Here is a 22,161-nt window from a genome sequence, read left to right on the forward strand (position 1 = left end):
TAGAAAAAAAAAACAATACAATTTATTTCACATCTTCATTTTATTACTTTTTTTTGTATTTTTTTATATTGTTTGGTATGGCTTTACAGTCAATGACTGCTCAGAAATGAACATTTTCTCACACACTATAAACAGACAAATGTTTTTTTCCAACAAAGTACGCACGTGCATTTGGTTTAGATTTTTTTCATGGTTCAATTTTGTATGAGTCAGCTTTATTTTCTTTTGTTTCATTATCCCCCACCCCCTTTTTATTAACAAAAATAAATTGGGTAGCCCCCCCAACTAGCATTTCTGTTCCTCTTGCAATTGCTATTTTTAGAGCATGCTATGAAGTCCATGCAATCCTCAGTGAATCCAATTGATGTAGATAAATTTGGAGGAAAAGTGCTAGCACCCAAAGAAAGACCACCCAAGAGGAACGCATCATATAGGTCAAGCTCTTTTATGCCCCTTTGCAAATAGCCAAAATTGTAAGCATAATATTATGGACTGTTCCTCATACAAAGAGAATTTCATCATGAAATTCAAAATTTCACATTTTATTTTTGTTCGTATCAAGATGATATGACATGTACACATGACCCTTCAAATTTCCCCTTTCAGTATTAAGACTTAGCTATCCCATCTTCCTTTCTAAAGTGAATTTTCACCTTTTTAACACCATGGCATTTTCAATTCCAAAATTCTGTTCTGATTAATTTCATTTATCTTTATAGTGGTTGAAGCTCCAATTTTTAGGTACAGACCTTCTGCAGAGAAAGATTTAAAATATAATATTCTGACTGCCTGCAACCATGACAAGAGGAAGTTTAGGAGCTTACTGCATACTTTTCTATTACAGGGTTCAATATATAAATTGTATGCAGCAATTTCCTAGGCTATACCTATTGATGACTGAAGGAAGACATAATTATTTAATTTAATTCTATGTCTAGGTAGGGAAGTTGGAGCTTTGCATTAGAAAAGTGAAGTTCTGAACTTTAAAAATATGTATTAAGAAATTAATCAGCACACAACTTTGTACCTAAAATGGTGTGAAAGGGTCACTTTCAACATCCATAAAATATACAAAGGGATAGGGAAAATAACCATTTTGAAGTGAATTGATGGCTAAAAGTCACTTAAAATCCAAACATCTGTAAACGGTCAACAAGATGGAAATCATGACGACATCCAGATGATTTTAATCGACAAGTGGATATTGCACACGCTCCATTAAGCAACTGCAATGTTAAGACATTATCAAGAAACATAGCTTGTAGGACTGAAGATGTACTGAAACAAAAACAGAGTCAGGTGCAGAATTACTATACATAGGTCACCATTACGCACATGTATGGATTCACTGTATCCAATTTTGCTTCTTGTGGTTTTTGAATGACCATGTGTACTCTTCATTATTCTAGATTACATGTAGATACAGGCTTGGGAATATATATCTCTTGTTATTGTAATATTATAGTTAGAATAATATCTGTTTCTCCCAATAAATCTCAATAATACATTTATCTTCAAAGCCATTAGGCACAAAGTTGATTAGTAGGCCACAACGTTTATGAAAAAGGCCGAGTGGCATTCAGCTGGCATAAATTTTAGTAAAAGAATAAGGTTTTTGATCAAATCTATAAGCAAGTATACCACATCTTCTATATAAACTATAATCTTGCACTGGAAAACAATCATCAGAACCCATGGTCCATGTCAGGGATGGAAGACAAACCCTTTGGACAATTGTGATCATCACCGGAAACATAGGACAACTGACCATATTGTGAATTGTCAGTCACCATAATACCAATGGTAAACTTACATGAATGGGAAAACCATCAAATACCACTCAACTTGACACTGCTATCAGCCTCACACACACAGAATTTACATTATTACATAAATCAATAGAAAGACAGTCGACAGAAAAGTGCTTACATCTCATGGCAAGAGCCTAGGAAGTTCTCTTGGTGTCCATGGTCCAACAACTATTTACCAAAACAATCGGTCTCACGATGGTAAAGTAAATGTGTGAGTGTGGTACACAATGATCTTTATGAAGCTTTTTTTTCAGTTTTCAATAGAGTTGGTGTTCTTATGGGAGACACTCAAAGAATGAGGCCAACACTGACACCAAGCGTATAGCTGTAAAATGAGTCGAAAGACCATAGTGGAATTGCTTTGGCAGTCAAGCACTACGTTCTTCCCTCAGAGCAAAATGACGCTGAGAGGAGAGGCTTTCCCTTTACATGCAGATCACTCAGACTTAATGTTACTTAATAGCTGCTTCATCTTCAAGATTTTGTACTGTACAGTTCATCTCTTCTGTATCATCCATGCGCTGTTTAGTGCATTGCTGGAGTTTGAAATTAGGAGTGTCAATTCAGGCAGCATCCAATATCCCCATCCATGGTGAAAAAGCAGGTAAGAGTTTGCCATGGCTCATTACAGTTCCATCCAAAATGTACATGATTACTCTATGGCTTTAAGTAAATCTACATTTCTTTACAGCCTTGTCTTTCTTTTGCCATTCTTGGGAGTCTGGTGCCCTCCTCATTAAAATGTCAGATGAAGAGGAAACAGATAGAGCAAGCCTTCAGCTCAAATACCTGCAAAGCAATACAACATTGATAAGAAAAGCAGATATGCAAAGTCCAGTACCAAATAAAGCATGTGTTTACTAACGATAATTTATTATTATAGTATTGCATTCTTTATATAATGTTTGAGTTACCAAGCTGTCTATGGACATAATAATGTCTCCTAAAACATTCATCATTACAATATTGTTTAATCTGAGGCAAAGGGGTATTGGAGAACTAGTGGGGCGTTACTGCAGCACCTAGAGGCTCCATCCTCTCATAGTTTGGCATGCCCTTATAAAGGTGATTGACATCCTCGGCCTTCTCCGTGCCCTGCAAATCCCGCGTCGTGAGTGAAGGACGAGTGAAGCAGGCGAGCGTCCTTCACTCACTGCACCTGCGCCTAATACTAAAATGGACTATGCAGGCGCTGGATTTGCGGGGCACGGAGGACACCAAGGATGTTAATCACCTTTACAAGGGCATGGCAAACTGTGAGAGGATGGAGCCTCTAGGTCTAATGCCCCACTAGTACCTAGAGGCTTATTTGCATATTATAAAAGTCATTATTTAGCACGAACAGCGGTAGGCAGAGAGATATGTCATGCAGTTATGTTCTGCTGACATTAGCACATTGCTAATGTCAGCCAGCTACGTAACGATTTTTTGGATGACAGAAACCCTTTAAGCCCCACCTTATCAGCAAAGCTCAACCCTCTTGAGCTGTTTCCCAGCTCAAAATGTAAAGGGAAACTTTAGGACTGGATGCCAAGTGAAGAATTCTCATTCATTGAATGGTAGTTACATACAGTATACAGGACTGCAGTTCTCCAATTTACACAATTATATATATATAGTGCCTTGACTAAGTATTCCTACTCCTTGAACTTTTCTACATTTTTGCATGTTACACCTAGTGTTGATTGCGAATATTCTAATCACAAATTTTTATTGCAAATATCGGCACTTCGAGAATTTGAAAAGATGTAGAATATAGTGCTATATATTCGTAATCGTGAATATTCTAGATTTTGTCTTCAGTAACCTCCCTTCTTGCTTGTGGGCCAATGAGAAGGCAGCAATATCTTTGTCAGAGCTTAGCAACATACCTAACAACAAATAGGAAAGTTGCCTACCCCTTTACTATATAAGAGCCTCCCCACCAGCCATTTTGTGCTGTTTTCTTGCATTTCTGAGAGAAAGATAGCAGTGACATTGCTGTGCTCTGTGCTTTCATCTGGATCCTATTCCTTATCCAATTACATTAGATAGATAGTTCTTCTTATATATATATAATACAGAAAATTTGTGGGAGATAGTCAGTGTAGGTTAGATAGTGATATAGTGGAGCTGATTGGTTCCAGTGCAGGGTGTTAGGTAGTGTGATAGGAATTACAGTTTCTATTCTGTCCATACATACATGCTACAGACATAGTGCTGTGATGTCACAACAATCCTTATTGCACCAATCATTAATATGTACTCAGACCTGATAAAATGTGAAGTTGCATGTATTGCGCAAAAAATATGTGCATCATTAGTGCCGATTTGTGCAATCGTGAAAATAATGACTGGAGATTATGAATTTGAGAATTTTCTAATTTATTGCAAATATTATGCAAAAAATGTGCGAAATATTGCAAAAACTAATATTGCCTATGCCGCTCATCACTAGTTACACCCACAAACATAAATACATTTTATTGGGATATTATGTGACAGACCAACACAAAGTAGCAAGTATATGTGATGTGAAAAGAAAATGATACATGGTTTTCAAAATTTTTAATAATTAAAAATCTGGAAAATGTGGCATGCCCCCGAGTCAATACTTTGTAGGACCACCTTTCATTGCAATTACAGCTCCAAGTCTTTTGAAGAACATGGTAAGTGTCTACCAGCTTTGTACATCTAGAGGCTGAAATATTTGCCCATTCTTCTTTGAAAAATAACTCAAGCTCAATCAGATTGGATAAAGAGCATCTGTGAACAGCATTTTTCATGTCTTGCCACAGATTCTCAATGGGATTTAGGTCTGGACTTTTACTGGGCCATTCTAACACATCAATATGCCTTGATCTAAAGTATTCCATTGTAACTGTGACTGTATGTTTAGGATTGTTGTCCTGCTGGAAAGAGAACCTCCACCCCAGTCTCAAGACTTTTGCAGCCTCTAACAGGTTAAGCTCCAGGATTTCCATGTGTTTAGCTCCATCCATCTTCCCATCAATTCTGACGAGCTTCCCTGTACCCACAAAAAAAAAAGCATCCTCACAGCATGATGCTGCCACTAGAACTGCTTCACAGTTGGGATGGTGTGGTCAGGGTGATGTGCAGTGTTAGGTTTCTGCCACACAAAGCGTTTTGCATTTAGGCCAAAAAGTTCATCTTTGGTCTCATCTGAGCAGAGCACCTTCTTCCACATATTTGCAGTGGAATGGGACTTCTTATGGCTTGCGTTCAAGAACTCTTCCATAAAGGCCATATTTGTGTAATTTGTGTAATACATGATTTATACTTGTCCTTTGGACAGATTCTCATACCTGAACTGTAGATTACTGCAGCTCCACCAGAGTGAACATGGGCCTCTTTGCTGCTTCTCTGATTAGTGCTCTGTCAGTTTAGGTGAACGGCCTTGTCTTTGTAGATTTGCATTTATGTCATATTCCTTCCATTTCTGGATGATGGGTTGAACAGTACTCTGTGAGATGTTCAGAGCTTGGGATTTTTTTTATAATCTAACCCTACTTTACACTTCTCTACAACTTTATCCCTGACCTGTCTGATTTTCATGAACGATGACTGAATGCTCACTAATGTTCTCTAACAAACCTCTAAGCCTTCACAGAATGACTGTTGTTATACTGAGAATACAAAAGATGCAAATAGGCAGGCACACCACCTTTTGTCACTTGTGTTAGATAAAAATGTATTTATTGGTAAACAATCAATAATAAAATTGGATCAACACAGACATGATTTCTAAAATTTTCAAATACTATAGTATTTTTAAATTTTTACATTTTTACAATCATGTCTATGTTGATCCAATTTATTATTGATTTTTTACCAATAAATAATCTTTTATCTAACACAAGCGACAAAAGGTGGTGTGCCTGCCTATTTGCATCTTTTGAATTTTCCTTCATACTGGGTAGGCGACCCAGTTGGCAGTGAACCTACCACTATCCATTCCTCAGGGTGTTTAAGCCCTCCATTCTTGTTGTGTTATACTGAGAATAGATTACACAGAGATGGACTCTATTTACTAATTAGTTGACTTCTGAAAGCAATTGCTCACACTGGATTTTATTTAGGGCGAGCTTAATATAAATGCACGCCACACTTTTAAGATTTTTTGAAAAACAATGAATCATTTTCTTTTCACTTCACAAATACTTTCTACTCTGTGTTGGTCTATCACATAAAATCCCCCCCCCCCCCCCCCCAAAAAGAAAACTAAAAAAAACTATCTTGTGGGTGTAACATGACTGTGCGTGTTTTTATATATATATATATATATATATATATATATATTCTTATTCAGAAGTGTCAATTTGGCATTCATTGGGCTGGTATACGTCCGTGTACCTAGCTATATGGTATCACATACTCAATGCTATTCAAAGTCAGAATAAGATCACATCATCACAGGAGCTTCTAGATAGTTATCCATGCATTATGGAGCTGAAACTGACTTTCGAAGAAGTTCCCCACTGCTGTTTGATTGACAGGGCTGAACATCTCACCAGCTCTTAATATCTGGCGTCTGTGCTGCTGCTTCTGTGTTCATGCACAGCTACTGCTCCAATATTGGCAGAGGAGATTTGCTCATCACTAAGGGCTGTTTCACACAAGAGAGTCCATTGCTGGAATCTAACTCTGTGTGTGAGCATGATCTTTTATTCTACACTTGCAGGAGCGCACAGCATTATACTGATTCATACTGCGCCACTGCTCAACCTTACTGCTACAGAATCATACTGACAGCGTTATGTCACTGAAGAAGTAAGGTTTAGCAGAGGCACATAGCATTATAAATCATGATAATGCCGTGCGCTGCTACAAGTCCAGAGCGGCATATCACGCTCACACACGGAGTGTGATTCCAGCAATGGACTCTCTTGTGTCAAAGAGCCCTAAGACAAATCCATAAATCTGTTCCTATATGCCTCCAAATCAAATTAGAGGCACACGGTGGTTCTATAGCCTTCTATGAGTGCAGTGTTGTGGTTCCATACAACATACAGGTCATATGGAGCCATTATATGGTAGTGTGCCCAAGCTCTTAAAGGGGTTCTCCGAGATTTTGATATTGATGGTCTATCCTCAGGATGGGTCATCAATATGAGATTGACAGGTGTCTGACTCTCAACACCCCTGATGATCAGCTGTAGGAAGAGGCCAAGGCGCTCCGTAAATGCTTAGGCTTCTTCTTAGGCCAAGTGACGTCATGTTCACCGCTCACATGACTTAGCATAGCTCAGTCCTTTTCAAGTAACTGGGGCTGAGCTGCAATACCAAGTACCAAGTACTTAATGGACAGTGCTGTGCTTAGTAAGCCGTGAGAGAGCTCACAGGAGATCTGGTGACCTACGCGTCTTCCTCGAACAGCTGATCAGTGGGGGTGCCAGGAGTCAGACCCAAGTTAATATGATATTGATGACCTATCCTGAGAATAGGCCATCATATCAATGTAAATATCACTCAAAGCCCCTTTAATATCCCCAAAATACTGGGTGTTCACCTAAATATAAATCTGCCTTTTTATGACAGTAAATTATCCTTTTTCCTCTTAATTCCAGGTTTGTATGATTTTGTATTACATAATTTAATGTAATTCTCCGGTATGTAAGCATAACACACATTTTGTTCTATGGTTACCATGGCAACCAGAGCAAGTTCATCATTAAAAGGATAATGGCAAAGTATTTGTGACTTGTCTTCCACAGATAAATGTCTTTTGCAATTTCATACATTCATCTTTATATCTATTTTATTTGGAGACTAATGGAATACAGAATATACACAATTACATTACTTACTTTATAAGCTTTGCATTAGGATACCTGGAAGAAAGCTCAGGTTCCCTCTGGTTTATTTAAAGAAGCACTCCCTCAGAAGTACTGGCTCATTAGAAAGGTACATGATGTACAGTATCTCACAAAAGTGAGTACATCCCTCACATTTTTGCAAATATTTTATTCTATCTTTTCATGGGACAACACTGAAGATATGACACTTTGGTACAATGTAAAGTAGTGTCACGGAAGGTGTACAGGAAACAAGACAACACAAAATGAATATAAGACTCACTGGATCCAAAACTAAGGAACAAAAAAGGAGACCCCTGCATCAGACTTGGCACTCTCCCTGACTGCTCAGCCTATGCAAAAATCCCAATGGTAGATGATGGCATATCCTCGTACCTTGACTGTATAACACCTGAACACCCTATAATAGTGAGGGGACACGACCACCGGCTCCCTACACTAGACACGGAGGGAGTCAGGGTCACCTGGGATCCAGCAAACAGAAAAACACAAAAGAATGCACAACACTTATCTTATAGAAGACTGGGAAATAGGATCAGCATGCACACACACTCCAGGAAGTTGTATAAACCACACACTAATGCACTATAGGGAGGAATTTAAAGGGATGCAATCAATCCAACTACATGACAGCTGAGAGAGGCTAACGAGATGAGGAAATGAAAGCAAAACAAAGGAAGCTCAAGGAGGAGGTTCTGAAAGGCATCTGTCAGAGCTTCTCAGATGTCTGGTGGTGACAAGTAGTCAGTGTACGGCTTGTATAACAGTGTAAATTTGGTGTGCCCTCAAAATAACGCAACACACAGCAATTAATGTTTAAATCGCTGACAACAAAAGTGAGTACACAGCTAAGTGAAAATGGCCAAATTGTGCTCAATTAGAGATTTTCCCTCCCTGGTGTCATGTTGTTAGTGTTACAAGGACTCAGGTGTGAATGGGGAGCAGGTGTGTTAAATTTGGTGTTCTTGCTCTCAAACTCTCTCATACTGGTCACTGGAAGTTCAACATGGCACCTCATGGCAAATAAATCTCTGAGGATCTGAAAAAAAGAATTGTTGCTCTACATAAAGATGGCCGAGGCTATAAGAAGATTGCCAACACCCTCAAACTGAGCTGCAGCACGGTGGCCAAGACCATACAGCGGTTGAACAAGACAGGTTCCACTCAGAACAGGCCTCGCCATGGTCGACCAAAAAAGTTGAGTGCACATGCTCAGCGTTATATCCAGGGTAGGGGTCAGCCTGTCAGTGCCCAGACCATAAACCACACACAGCATCAAATTGGTCTGCATGTCTGTCGTCCCAGAAGGAAGCCTCTTCTAAACATGGTGCACAAGAAAGCCGGCAAACGGTTTGCTGAAGACAAGCAGACTAAGGACATGGATTACTGAAACAATGTCCTGTGGTGTGATGAGACCAAGATAAACTTATTTGGTTCGGATGGTGTCAAGTGTTTGTGGTGGCAACTAGGTGAGAAGTATACAGATAAGTGTGTCTTGCCTACAGTCAAGCATGGTGGTGGGAGTGTCATGGTTTAGGGCTGCATGAGTGCTGCCGGCTGTGGGGAGCTATAGTTCATTGAGGAAACCATGAATGCCAACATGTACTGTGACATACTGAAGCAGAACATGATTCCCTCCCTTCAGAAACTGGGCCGCAATATTCCAACATGATAACTATCCCAAACACACCTCCAAGACCACCACTGCCCTCAACTGAGGGTAAAGGTGCTGGACTAGCCAAGCATGTCTCCAGACCTAAACCCTATTGTGCATCTGTGGGGCATGCTCAAACGGAAGGTGGAGGAGTGCAAGGTCTCTAACATCCACCAGCTCCATGATGGTGTCATGGAGGAGTGGAAGAGGATTCCAGTGGCAACCTGTGAAGCTCTAGTGAACTCCATGCCCAAGAGAGTTAAGGCAGTGCTGGAAAATAATGGTGGCCACACAAAACACTGACACTGGCACAATTTGGCCATTTTCACTTAGGGGTGTACTCACTTTTGTTGACAGCGGTTTAAACATTAATGGCTGTGTGTTAAATTATTTTGAGGGCACACCATATTTGCACTTTCAAGCTGTACACTGACTACTTTACATTGTATCAAAGTGTCATATCATCAGCGTTGTCCCATTAAAAGATAGAATTAAATATTTGAAAAAATGTGAGCGGTGTACTCACTCTTGTGAGATACTGTATATTGTAGGGAAGGAAATCTTTTTACCAGTGACTGTATTTGTGAGTTATCCACTCCCTTTACTAATCCTATAGCTGGCGTAAGCTTAGACAGATTGTCTAGACCTGCCCCAGATTTATCCAGGGACTCAGGCTGGATGATAAATGTGGTGCAGGCATGGGCACTTTTCTCTGTCTCTATACCAACTATTGGTTGGCTTACTTTAAGCCAGATTTGTACACCAGAATTGTGGTGCATTTTAGTACAAAATGGTACATCTTAGGCCTCACCTCTTTCCCAAGAAAGCTCTGTCCCCTTTACGCTAAGCCTCATCCCCTTGAAGAGCATGTCCAAAAAGTGTATAAACCCAGGATGCATCAAATTATGCCACTTTTGACAGATTTTTGGCTCAGACACATTAGTAAATCTGGGCCTGTGTCTTATATGTGGACAGGAAATCAATTTTGTTATTCCTTTCTAGGGGAGCTTCGATGTGAGTGTCTTAGGAACGAATAAAGCCAGAAAATTCCGGAAAGCCACCATTACGTCTGGTTTCCATTATTTTGGACAGATAAAAAAAAGTCCTGTTGACAGGACTTGTTTTCCATTCAAAATATCGTAAACCAGATAGAATGCTGGTTTCCATTATTTATTCTCTATTAAAGTATGTGAGGGTGGATTAAAAAGGGAAGGTTTCTGTTTGATTTCCAGAATGTTAATTCCGTTATTTCCCATTATAAACATATTATAACGGAAAGCTATAACGGGATTGAAAACGCCTCCCTAAAAAATATTTCATTAGATTTTTTTATAGAATTTATATATTAATCCTAAACAATTCAACATTTCATATCAAGGGACAAAAAACATTATAGTTATAAGGAAAAAAAAGAAAATCCATGCATGTTTATTCATTGTAAAAGATCAAAGTCATGTGTATCTTTGATAACTTGTGTAATTGTTGTCAAGCAAATATTCCACTTTGTTCTCAATATACCCAAAAATAAAAGTTACTGAAAAATATCCAAGAACAAAACATCAATTACAGCAGCAAGATCAAAACCACAGCCAAATCCAGCAGAGAAACACATGCAATTTTGAATGCTAAGAACCTGTCGTTGTATCAGACAGAGTAAACTGGCAGAAAAACTAGTACTGTCAAACACACTAGGTGACATGTAAAAATAGCACCGACAAGTGTCCAGGTCTGGTGCTGTAGGTCAGAACATTACATATAAAAAAGGGTTTCTAATATTAATACACACTATATGGGAGAAAATCTCCATAAAAGTGAATATATTGAGGTTAAGTTCACACGGCAAAATCAGCACCAATAAGGTCAGTAGCAGATCAATAGCAAATTACTAGCTGAAAAAAGGTCGGTTTTGGTGGCAGATTTGTAATTTAATGACAGATTTAGAGGAGTATTACAAGCGCTTTAGAAGAGTATTTAGAAGAGGTTTTGCCAGTGTTTTGTCTTATCTAGCCCTCGGTTTGGATGTTATTCCGAGGAGTTTTTGGAGGTGGAAAAACACTTCTAAAAATGCTTCTGAAACTAAAAAACTCAACCTGTTGCTGCTGAGCTCAACTGTGTGTAACCTGACAGCAATTGGCTATTTTAAAATAGCTTCCTAAATCTGTAAATTTCTTTAAAGGCATTATCCCTCAAAACTTATTTATCACCTATCCTTAGGATGGGAATGGATATTATACCCCGTCAGGACCCTGCAATTTTTAACCTTAAGGACCAGGGCATGTTTTGCAAATCTGACGTGTTACTTATAGTGGTAACTTTAAAATGCTTTTATTTATACAAGTCATTCTGAGATTGTTTTCTCATCACATATTGTACTTCATGACAGTGACAAATTTGAGGCAAAATCTTAAATTTTTATTTATAAAAAAATTCAAAAGAAAAAAAAAGAAAAATTAGCCATTTTCAAAATTTCGATTTCTCTGCTTTTAAAACAGATAGTGATACCTCCTAAAATAGTTATTAATTCACATCTCCCATATGTCTACTTCATGTTTGGATCATTTTTTAAATGACATTTTCTTTTTTGGGGGACGTTAGAAGGCTTAGAAGTTTAGAAGCAAATCTTGATATTTTTCAGAAATTTTCCAATACCCACTTTGTAAGGATCAGTTCGGGTCTGAAGTCACTTTGTGAGGCTTACATAATAGAAACCACCCATAAATGGCCCCGTTTTAGAAACTACACCCCTCAAGTTATTCAAAACAGATTTTTACAAACCTTCTTAACTCTTTAGGTGTTCCACAAGACTTAAAGGAAAATGTAGATGAAATTTCTGAATTTCACTTTTTTGGCAGATTTTCCATTTTAATCAATTTTTTCCAGTAATAAAGAAAGGGTTAAGAGCCAAACAAAACTTAATATTTATTGCCCTGATTTTGTAGTTTACATATGTGGTCGTAAACTGCTGTATGGGCACACAGCAGAACGCAGAAAGAAAGGAACGCCATATGGTTTTTGGAAGGCAGATTTCACTGGGATAATTTTAAGTTGCCATGTCACATTTGAAGACCCTCTGATGCACCCCTAGAGTAGAATCTCAAAAAAAGACCTAATTTTGGATATAATTTTTTTTATATTACACTTTTTGTGGGGCAAGGTAACAAAAAATAGCTGTTTTGGCACCGTTTCTATTTTTTGTTATTTACAATGTTCATCTGACAGGCTAGTTCATGTGGTATTTTTATAGAGAAGGTTGTTATGGATGCAACAATACCAAAATATTTTTTGGTTGTTTGTTTCAGTTTTACATAATAAAGCATGTTACTATGTTCTGAAAGCCATAGTTTTTTTATTTTATTTTTTGGGTGACTGTCTTATGTAGGGGATAATTTTTTTGGGTATGCTATGATGGTTTGATTGGTACTATTTTAGGGGGCATATGACTTTTTGATCGCTTGGTATTACACTTTTTGTGATGTAAGGTGACAAAAAATGACTTTTTTGACACACTTTAATTATTTTATTTTTTTACAGTGTTCACCTGAAGTTTTAGGTCATGTTATATTTTTATAGAGAAGGTTCTTACAGACACAATGATACCTAATATGTATACTTTTTTATTTATTTTAGTTTTACACAATAAACAGCATCTATGTTTTTGAAACAAAAAAAAATCATATTTTAGTATCTCCATATACTAAGAGCCATAGTTTTTTATTTTTTGGGCGATTGTCTTAGGTAGGGTAACATATTTAGCGGAATGAGATGACGGTTTGATTGGCATGATTTTGGGGTGCATATGACTTTTTGAAAGCTTGGTATTACACTTTTAGTAATGTAAGGTGACAAAAAAATAGCTTTTTGACACTGTTTATTTCTAATATTTCTAATGTTTTATTTATTTAATTTTTACACAATAATATCATTTTTTAAACAAAAAAAAGTCTGAGAGCCATAGTTTATACATTTTTTGGGTGATTGTCTTAGGTAGGGTCTCATTTTTACAGGATGAGATGACAGTTTGAATAGCTCTATTTTGGGGTTCATATGACTTTTTGATTACTTGCTATTACACTTTTTGTGATGTAAGATGACAAAAAAGTTTTTTTTAGCACAGTTTCTATTTAATTTTCTTGACAGTGTTCACCTAAAGGGTTAGGTTATGTGATATTTTTATAGAGTCGGTCGATATGGATGCAACAATACCTAATATGCCTACTTTTCTTTTTCCCCTATCTTTTACATTTTTTTTTTACTTTATTTTGGGAAAAGGATGCTTTTTTAACTTTTAATTTTTTTTGCAAAACTTTATAATTTTAAACTTTTTTTTTTCACTTTATTTTTTGTCCCACTCTGGTACTTCAACTTTTGGGGGTCTGATCCCCTTTACAATGCATCACAATACTTACTTAATTACTGTATTGTAATGCATTGGCACCCGGTATGATCCGGCACGTGCCGTGGTCAGCACTGAACGTGGCAGTGCAAGGGTTAATGCGCCGGCATCTGTGTTTTCACCGATGCTGGCACATACAGCAGGGGTACGGCTATTAGTGACTGCCAGACCCCTGCCACTGCCTGCACCCGCACGTACATATATGGCCCTGGTCCTTAAGTCATGTCCTCCAGCGCCATACATATACGGAGTGAGTCCATAAAGAGTTAAAGGAGAGAGCTGATGCTAAGGTCAAAGTTAAGAGGGTGGGCTGCTGTAGAGGTCACTATTTTAAGGAGGCAGAGCACTGTGGGGGGGTTTGTGTTAAGGGGTGGGGGTCTGTGGAGGTCACTGTTCAGGGGGTGAGGTGCTTTAGAGGTCATTGTTATGGGGGATACTGTCAAAATCTTTTAAGAACACAGACAAACTTTAAATTAAATAGATGAAATATACCCATACGAAGCCAGGTCCTTCTGCTAGTTTTTAATAAAGGCCAGTTGAAAAAATAAATTTTAGTCAAAAATGAGTAACATGCACTTATTTTAAAAAAATCTCTCCGAAGGTGTACATAGCCTTTAAGGGTAATTTACATTGATCTGGAAAACCCTTTAAAAACTTCCTCACGCCATTAAAAATTATGATAAAAAAAAATCTATAGGAACACATGGGTAGATGTTTTTTCCTCTCGCTATAATTTACAGTACATTCTAGGAACACTAATCTGACTCCACTGCCACAGTCTGCATCCTGTATTTTGTATCCTCAGTAGGTGTAACTCATACAGAACATTACATACAGGCAAATGACAAGTGAAAACTAAATGCTGTATAAAGCTGGAGATTTACTGGCAACACATTACCAGGCCTGTGGCCTGTGTCATGTTTATTCATACATGAGAACTAATCATGGCATTCGCAGCCGCAGAATTTGCAATTAACAGCGCTCATTATAGTCCACAGACAGTGCCATTAATAAAGCATTGAACAGATTTCTGAAAGCATCAGTATGTTAGAGGAGAGAGAAAAGCTGTATTAGCAGCAATACACACTGTAGAGGTGTCACTGCGTACTAATTGAAAGTACCTTATCTGTTTATAGCACTGGCTGGCATAGGATCTGTGGTAGGGAAATCTGCCTTGCCAATGTGATCATACTTATATCAAACAAGCGTGAGAGTTTAGGCTTATTTGTACACCTTTATATAAAGACAGGTCATACATTCTGCCAGACAGTCTGTACATGATTTCACTAGTCAGAGCAGCAGTTTGTGCTTCAGAGCTGCTCACTTTACTGTAACTGAGGACAGGAAGTTCCAACAAAATACATCTTCATAGAGTACCACCATCTAAAACGTAGCCTTTATTCTATTCTTTAAAACAACCCCATAAAACAAATATACAAGTAGACAAAACAAATAACGATGGACACGATAGGGGCACAGTGGTCCTAAATCCTCCAATATACTGTAGGGGACTGTTCTTCAGGTAGGGTAATATCAATCAATATGGGACCTTTCCTTAGTGCTTACCCTTTGCTCTATGATCCCTGCCTGAAGAACGGAATGGCCGCCCCAATAGGGGTGATCCCGTATTCAGGAACCCCCTGTTTGCCCTAGGATGGCCCTGAAGACAGATGACACAGGCAAGACCTTGATTGTCTGCCCAATGCGTATATCCTGTGGCCTATTCTAGATACATAAAATAATAAATGTTCAATACACAAGGTTGTTATTCTAGATACATAAAATAATAAATACTGAATACACAATGTTGTTCCAATAAATTCTAAAATATACAAATATACAATAGAAAATATAACAATCATCCAGTGGATACCAAGTACACTTTTCACCAGTTTAGATTCTATACCGTGGGTACCTAAGCCATTACAGTTGACAACACCTCGCTTTAGGCCCCTAAACTAACACGTTTCGCCCACAGTAATTATTTGGGCTCCTCAGGGGACACTTAGTACAGTGTCCCAATAGGCATTATGTATAGCTAAAGATTTTTTATCTCACTGATGGCAATATATATATATATATATATATATATATATATGATAGAATATCATTCACAGCAATCAATTATAACAATAAGCCATATATCTAGTCCGACTCATGGACCCAGAGCTACCCCTCCACATCCATGTTAATGCATGTGGTTTACAGAAGCTCAAAGATGCATGGCTCCATTCAGACTGCATCAGGGCTGGACGGCTGCGTTCGGGTCCGCTCGTGAGCCCCTTCAAACGGAGCTCACGAGCGGACCGACGAACGCTAGTGTGAAAGTAGCCTTAGATGGTGGTACTCTGTGAAGAAGAATTATTAAAATACATACCACTCATTACTATCTTCCCTCTGACAGGTAATTGTCTGAGCTGTGATTCTCCAACAAAATACAGGCATTATCAGGGGCAGACTGGCCATAGACCCTACATGGAAACTTTCCGGTGGGCTGATGCTCCGGGGGCTTCATGAGAACTTTGTATGGCCACCAGCCAGATAAGTAGTGCTCTGGCACTCCCAGAGTTAACTAACACTGGTAGCATCTAGTACTTATTTGTCTGGTAACGTGTCACCAAAGAGGGGAAGCTTCTGCGGAGCTATTATGTGCCTCTGGGGCATTATTTTGCAATGTACTGTGGTATCTGATCATGTTGGGGTGATATTTTGTGCCACAATATGGTATTTCTAGCCTTCACTACTTGTCTTGGCCCTGCCTATTGTGGAACTGTCTACAATATAGGGCCACTTTTATTTTATTTTACAGAGCCACTTTAAGTTCCCAGTCTGCCCCTGGCCATTATAGAGCTAAAGGTTTACTAAACTAAGGTATAAACATGACACCCATATGAACACCTGTTATTCATCCATTTAAGCTACCTATACACTTTAGATCAGAATAATGCAGCAGACCCCCAACAATCAAATTTGCATAGAATTGCCCCATATAACAATTGTAAACAGTTTTTATTGAGTTCAGTGGAAGCAGTATAAATCCAGATGCAGTGAGGTCCACCTCGTGGAGACTGCGGGAAGTAAGAGTTGTATCATGTTTCATGGTTTTTAAGTGGATTTTTAGCTCTGTGATCTGAATGTTACAGCGAATTCCCTAAAGATACATTATGAAAACAATCAGAACAAAAATGAATAAAAAATAAAAATATACCGTGGCTGTGCGTCTTATAAAGCGGATACTTCGCCGGCCTCTATGCTGCACAGCGCGGCCAGCGAAGTATCAGTGTGGAGGGAGGAGGCGGGGACACTCATGGCGGGGCCCGATGCAGTGATTCTACTCTAATACACCGGGCCCCGAGACTGTTAAATACATTCAATCTGATCTATATCTAAATGTATACGCTCTGTTCGGTACTTACTGTAGTACCGTAAGTATAGCATTAAGACGGCGCAGACCGGCATCTCCCTCAGTCATGCGCCGACTGCCGCAGCTCCCTCTGTCATGTGCGGCCTGCCCCAGCTCCCTCTGTCATGCGCCGCCTGCCCCAGCTCCCTCTGCCATGCGCCGCCTGCCTATTCATTCATATAGTGAGATAAGCAAGCAGGCGGCCCATATGGAGAGAGCTGGGGCAGGCGGCACATGAGGAGGGAGCTGCGGCAGGCGGCGCATGACCAAGGGAGCTGCCGGTCTGCGCCATCTTAATGCTATACTTATGGTACTACAGTAAGTACAGAACAGTGCGTATACATTTAGATATAGATCGGATGGAAAGTGTTTAACAGTTGCGGGGCCCGGTGTATTAGAGTAGAGTCACTGCATCGGGCCCCGCCATGAGTGTCTCCGCCTCCTCCCTCCACACTGATGCATCTGATGGGGATCTGTAGATGACACTTATGGGGATCTGTGGATGACATAAGTGTCATCCACAGATCCCCCATCAGTGCAATCCACAGATCCCCCATCAGTGCAATCCACAGATCCCCCATCAGTGCAATCCACAGATCCCCCATCAGTGTCATTCACAGATCCCTCCATAACAGTGCATCATCCATAGATCCCCCATAACAGTGCGTCATCCACAGATCCCCCCATAACAGTGCGTCATCCACAGATCCCCATAACAGTGCGTCATCCACAGACCACCATTAGTTCAAAACCTACCAAAAGCACTCCATTTGGTTCAAAATATTTTTTTCTTATTTTCCTCCTCAAAAACCTAGGTGCGTCTTATCATCAGGTGCATCTTATAAAGTGAAAAATACGGTATATATATATATATATATATACAGGTGAAACTCGAAAAAATTTGAATATCGTGCAAAAGTCCATTTATTTCTGTAATACAAATTAAAAGGAATTGCCTTAATGCAGCTTAAAATTAGAATTTTGTGAAAAGGTTCAATATTCTAGGCTCAAAGTGTCACACTCTAGTCAGCTAATTAGTCCATACCCCCTGAGTAAAGGGGACCTCAAAATTGTGTCTTTGGAATTACATAAGCTGTAAGCCATAATCATCCAAATTATAACAAGTAAAGGCTTGAAATATCTCGCTTTACATGTAACGAGTCTCTCATATGTTAGTCTCACCTTTTAAGTTGCATTACTGAAATAAATGAACTTTGCACGATATTCTAATTTTTCGAGTTTCACCTGTATATATAGATATACGCACAATTGAAAGATGTTTATGAATCCCCTATGTCCACTAACTGTCCTTTGCAGTTTGCCTCTTTTTCTGCCTCTAGCACAGAATGACCAGTATCACACCATAAACATTGAATGATATAAAAACGAGGCACTAAATGAACAATTTTTCATCTTTCAAAATGTCCAAGCCTTCTGCTCCTAACCAATTCCAGCCACCCCTTGCCCTCTAATGTTCTTCCTCTGTCCTGCCAATATCACAGTTTCTCAAATCCAAATATTCTGCCAGTACTGACTACCATAATTCTGCACCTGTGTATTATAATACATCATGTGGGCCCAGGTATCACAGTATCTATTGTCCATGCGCTGCAGACCTGTGCACTACAGGGTCCTGGAAGAAGAGGACAAAGTAATGTGCAGGTGCAGGCTGGGTGGCATTTTGCGCCTGTGCGAGACTTGGATTTAGGGAAACAGTGACATCAGCAGATGTGTAAGTGTACTGTAGTGCATTGGAGTTAGCTTAATATGTGAAATTGAGGTAACCGATTCAATTTAAAGGGGATATTCAAACTTGAAATAAATTAAGGATTGCCGGACATGAATAATAAAAAAAAACACTAATTTGGCCTGGTCATCGTAGTTCTTGTGGCAAAGCTCCCACTTCCAGTCCCCGCCAGTTCAAAAGTGTGATGTGCCATCTACATACAGTACATGCATATCACCGCTACTGGCCACACTGCAGGAACCGGAATGACCAGAACATTATTCTCACACCCTGTCCAGCCTTTTTCCAAAAAATGTTCAGGTCTCAGACAATCCATTTAAACAACAGTATGTCCAGATTTAGTTAAAGGGGTTATCCTGTGACTAATGTAAAAAAAGAAAATCACACATGATATAGTACATGACAACCTCTGTCTACCAAAGCAAGAACCAGCCCTGTACCTCAGATGGATCCTGAGATCTCCTCATTCATTGTTCTGCTAGATTTATATCAAGCTGGCGGCTCAAAGGGAGTGTCTTTTTTGCTGCAGCTAAGGGGCGTGTCCATGCTCTCCCTATCACAGCTCAGAAGGCAGTTAAAGGATGAAACTGAGCATGTGCGGCCTTCTCAGTGAGCCAGACAAAGAAACTAGAAAAAAACAAACAGGAGGTGGCGCTATACAGATACATTCAACTGAATAACTCAGTGGCTATGCTAAATTTTGAATTACATGCAATTACAAAACTATTCAGATGCAGATACTTGTTTGAAAACTGTAAAATATTTTTTGTGGTACAACCCCTCCTAATCTTTTTATTTCCTCTTTCAATTTTGTTATGAGTCCCTATGTTTTAAGTGTATGCTTCAGGCAGGGCTACTTATTTTTCCTCTCAGAATGTTATCTGTAGCTTCATGTAATGAACAGGGGTGGAGGAAGACCAGAGCCTTGATTATTTATTTGAATCCCGCAGCCTCACGCTCTATAAGAAATCAATTTTTCCAATCTAATTCATTGAATTAGACCTTTAGCAATTTATTTTGATCTATTGAACTGTAAAAGTTGAGTTAAGGCGTGCAGTGTAAAGTACAATGACTGCATCAAGATACATTATGTTGTCCAGATTGTGGATAATAGTATGAGAGGCCTCAACCTCTCAACCTGAGCGGTTTTAAAAGTGCAAAGATTTCTCAATCAATTATTGTAAACTAAGACTATTAAGAACTGTACAGCCCATTTAACCGCTACAGGACCGCCGTACGCAGGATTGCGTCCTGGCGGCGGCCCTTCTCTTCTGGGTGGACGCATATACGCATCCTCCCGCGATAGCCGAGATTTCCTGTGAACGCGCGCACACAGGCGCGCGCGTTCACAGGAACGGAAGGTAAGCAAGTGGATCTCCAGCCTGCCAGCGGCGATCGTTCGCTGGCAGGCTGGAGATGTGATTTTTTTAACCCCTAACAGGTATATTAGACGCTGTTTTGATAACAGCATCTAATATACCTGCTACCTGGTCCTCTGGTGGTCCCTTTTGCTTGGATCGACCACCAGAGGACACAGGCAGCTCAGTAAAGTAGCACCAAACACCACTACACTACACTACACCCCCCCGTCACTTATTAACCCTTTATGAACCACTGATCACCCCTGATCACCCCATACAGACTCCCTGATCACCCCCCTGTCATTGATCACCCCCCTGTCATTGATCACCCCCCTGTAAGGCTCCATTCAGACGTCCGTATGATTTTTACGGATCCACGGATACATGGATCGGATCCGCAAAACACATACGGACGTCTGAATGGAGCCTTACAGGGAGGTGATCAATGACAAGGGGGTGATCACCCATATAGACTTCCTGATCACCCCCCTGTCATTGATCACCCCCCTGTAAGGCTCCATTCAGACGTTCATATGTGTTTTGCGGATCCGATCCATGTATCCGTGGATCCGTAAAAATCATACGGACATCTGAATGGAGCCTTACAGGGGGGTGATCAATGACAGGGGGGCGATCAGGGAGTCTATATGGGTGATCACCCCCCTGTCATTGCTCACCCCCTGTAAGGCTCCATTCAGACATTTTTTTGGCCCAAGTTAGAGGAAATATATATTTTTTTTTCTTACAAAGTCTCATATTCCACTAACTTGTGTCAAAAAATAAAATCTCACATGAACTCACCATACCCCTCACGGAATCCAAATGCGTAAAATGTTTTAGACATTTATATTCCAGACTTCTTCTCACGCTTTAGGGCCACTAAAATGCCAGGGCAGTATAAATACCCCACATGTGACCCCATTCCGGAAAGAAGACACCCCAAGGTATTCCGTGAGGGGCATATTGAGTCCATGAAAGATTGAAATTTTTGTCCCAAGTTAGCGGAAAGTGAGACTTTGTGAGAAAAAAGAAAAAAAACTTCCGCAAACTTATGCCAAAAAAAAATTCTATGAACTCGCCATGCCCCTCATTGAATACCTTGGGGTGTCTTCTTTCCAAAGTGGGGTCACATGTGGGGTATTTATACTGCCCTGGCTTTTTAGGGGCCCTAAAGCGTGAGAAGAAGTCTGGGATCAAAATGTCTAAAAATGCCCCCCTAAAAGGAATTTGGGCCGCTTTGCGCATCTAGTCTGCAAAAAAGTGTCACACATGTGGTATCGCCGTACTCAGGAGAAGTTGGGGAATGTGTTTTGGGGTGTCATTTTACATATACCCATGCTGGGTGAGAAAAATATCTTGGTCAAATGCCAACTTTGTATAAAAAAAAAATGGGAAAAGTTGTCTTTTGCCAAGATATTTCTCTCACCCAGCATGGGTATATGTAAAATGACACCCCAAAATACATTCCCCAACTTCTCCTGAGTACGGCGATTCCACATGTGTGACACTTTTTTGCCGCCTAGGTGGGCAAAGGGGCACACATTCCAAAGAGCACCTTTAGGATTTCACAGGTCATTTTTTACACATTTTGATTTCAAACTACTTTGCACACATTAGGGCCCCTAGAATGCCAGGGCAGTATAACTACCCCACAAGCGACCCCATTTTGGAAAAAAGACACCCCAAGGTATTCCATGAGGGGCATGGCGAGTTCTTAGAATTTTTTTTTTTGTCACAAGTTAGCGGAAAATGATGATTTTATTTTATTTTTCTAACAAAGTCTCATATTCCACTAACTTGTGACAAAAAATTAAAAATTCTAGGAACTCGCCATGCCCCTCACGGAATACCTTGGGGTGTCTTCTTTCCAAAATGTGGCCACTTGTGGGGTAATTATACTGCCTCTGGCAATTTAGGGGCCCTAATGTGTGCGAAGTAGTTTAAAATCAAAATCTGTAAAAAATGCCCGGTGAAAT

The 22,161-nt window shown here is 39.6% G+C and overlaps 1 protein-coding gene across 3 annotated transcripts in view; it reads right to left on the bottom strand.

Moving 5' to 3' along the window:
- Nucleotides 1-304: 304 nt before the first annotated feature.
- The window catches only part of SYT3 (synaptotagmin 3), a 318,843-nt gene continuing 296,986 nt past the window's right edge, over nucleotides 305-22,161 (bottom strand). For all 3 annotated transcript variants that reach the window (XM_044294267.1, XM_044294269.1, XM_044294268.1), the window contains exon 10: nucleotides 305-2,600. The gene's annotated coding sequence lies outside the window, so the exon portion shown is untranslated. The remainder of the gene's footprint in view (nucleotides 2,601-22,161) is intronic.

The sequence above is a fragment of the Bufo gargarizans genome, chromosome 5, assembly GCF_014858855.1.
Source record: "Bufo gargarizans isolate SCDJY-AF-19 chromosome 5, ASM1485885v1, whole genome shotgun sequence".
Lineage (NCBI taxonomy): Eukaryota > Metazoa > Chordata > Amphibia > Anura > Bufonidae > Bufo > Bufo gargarizans.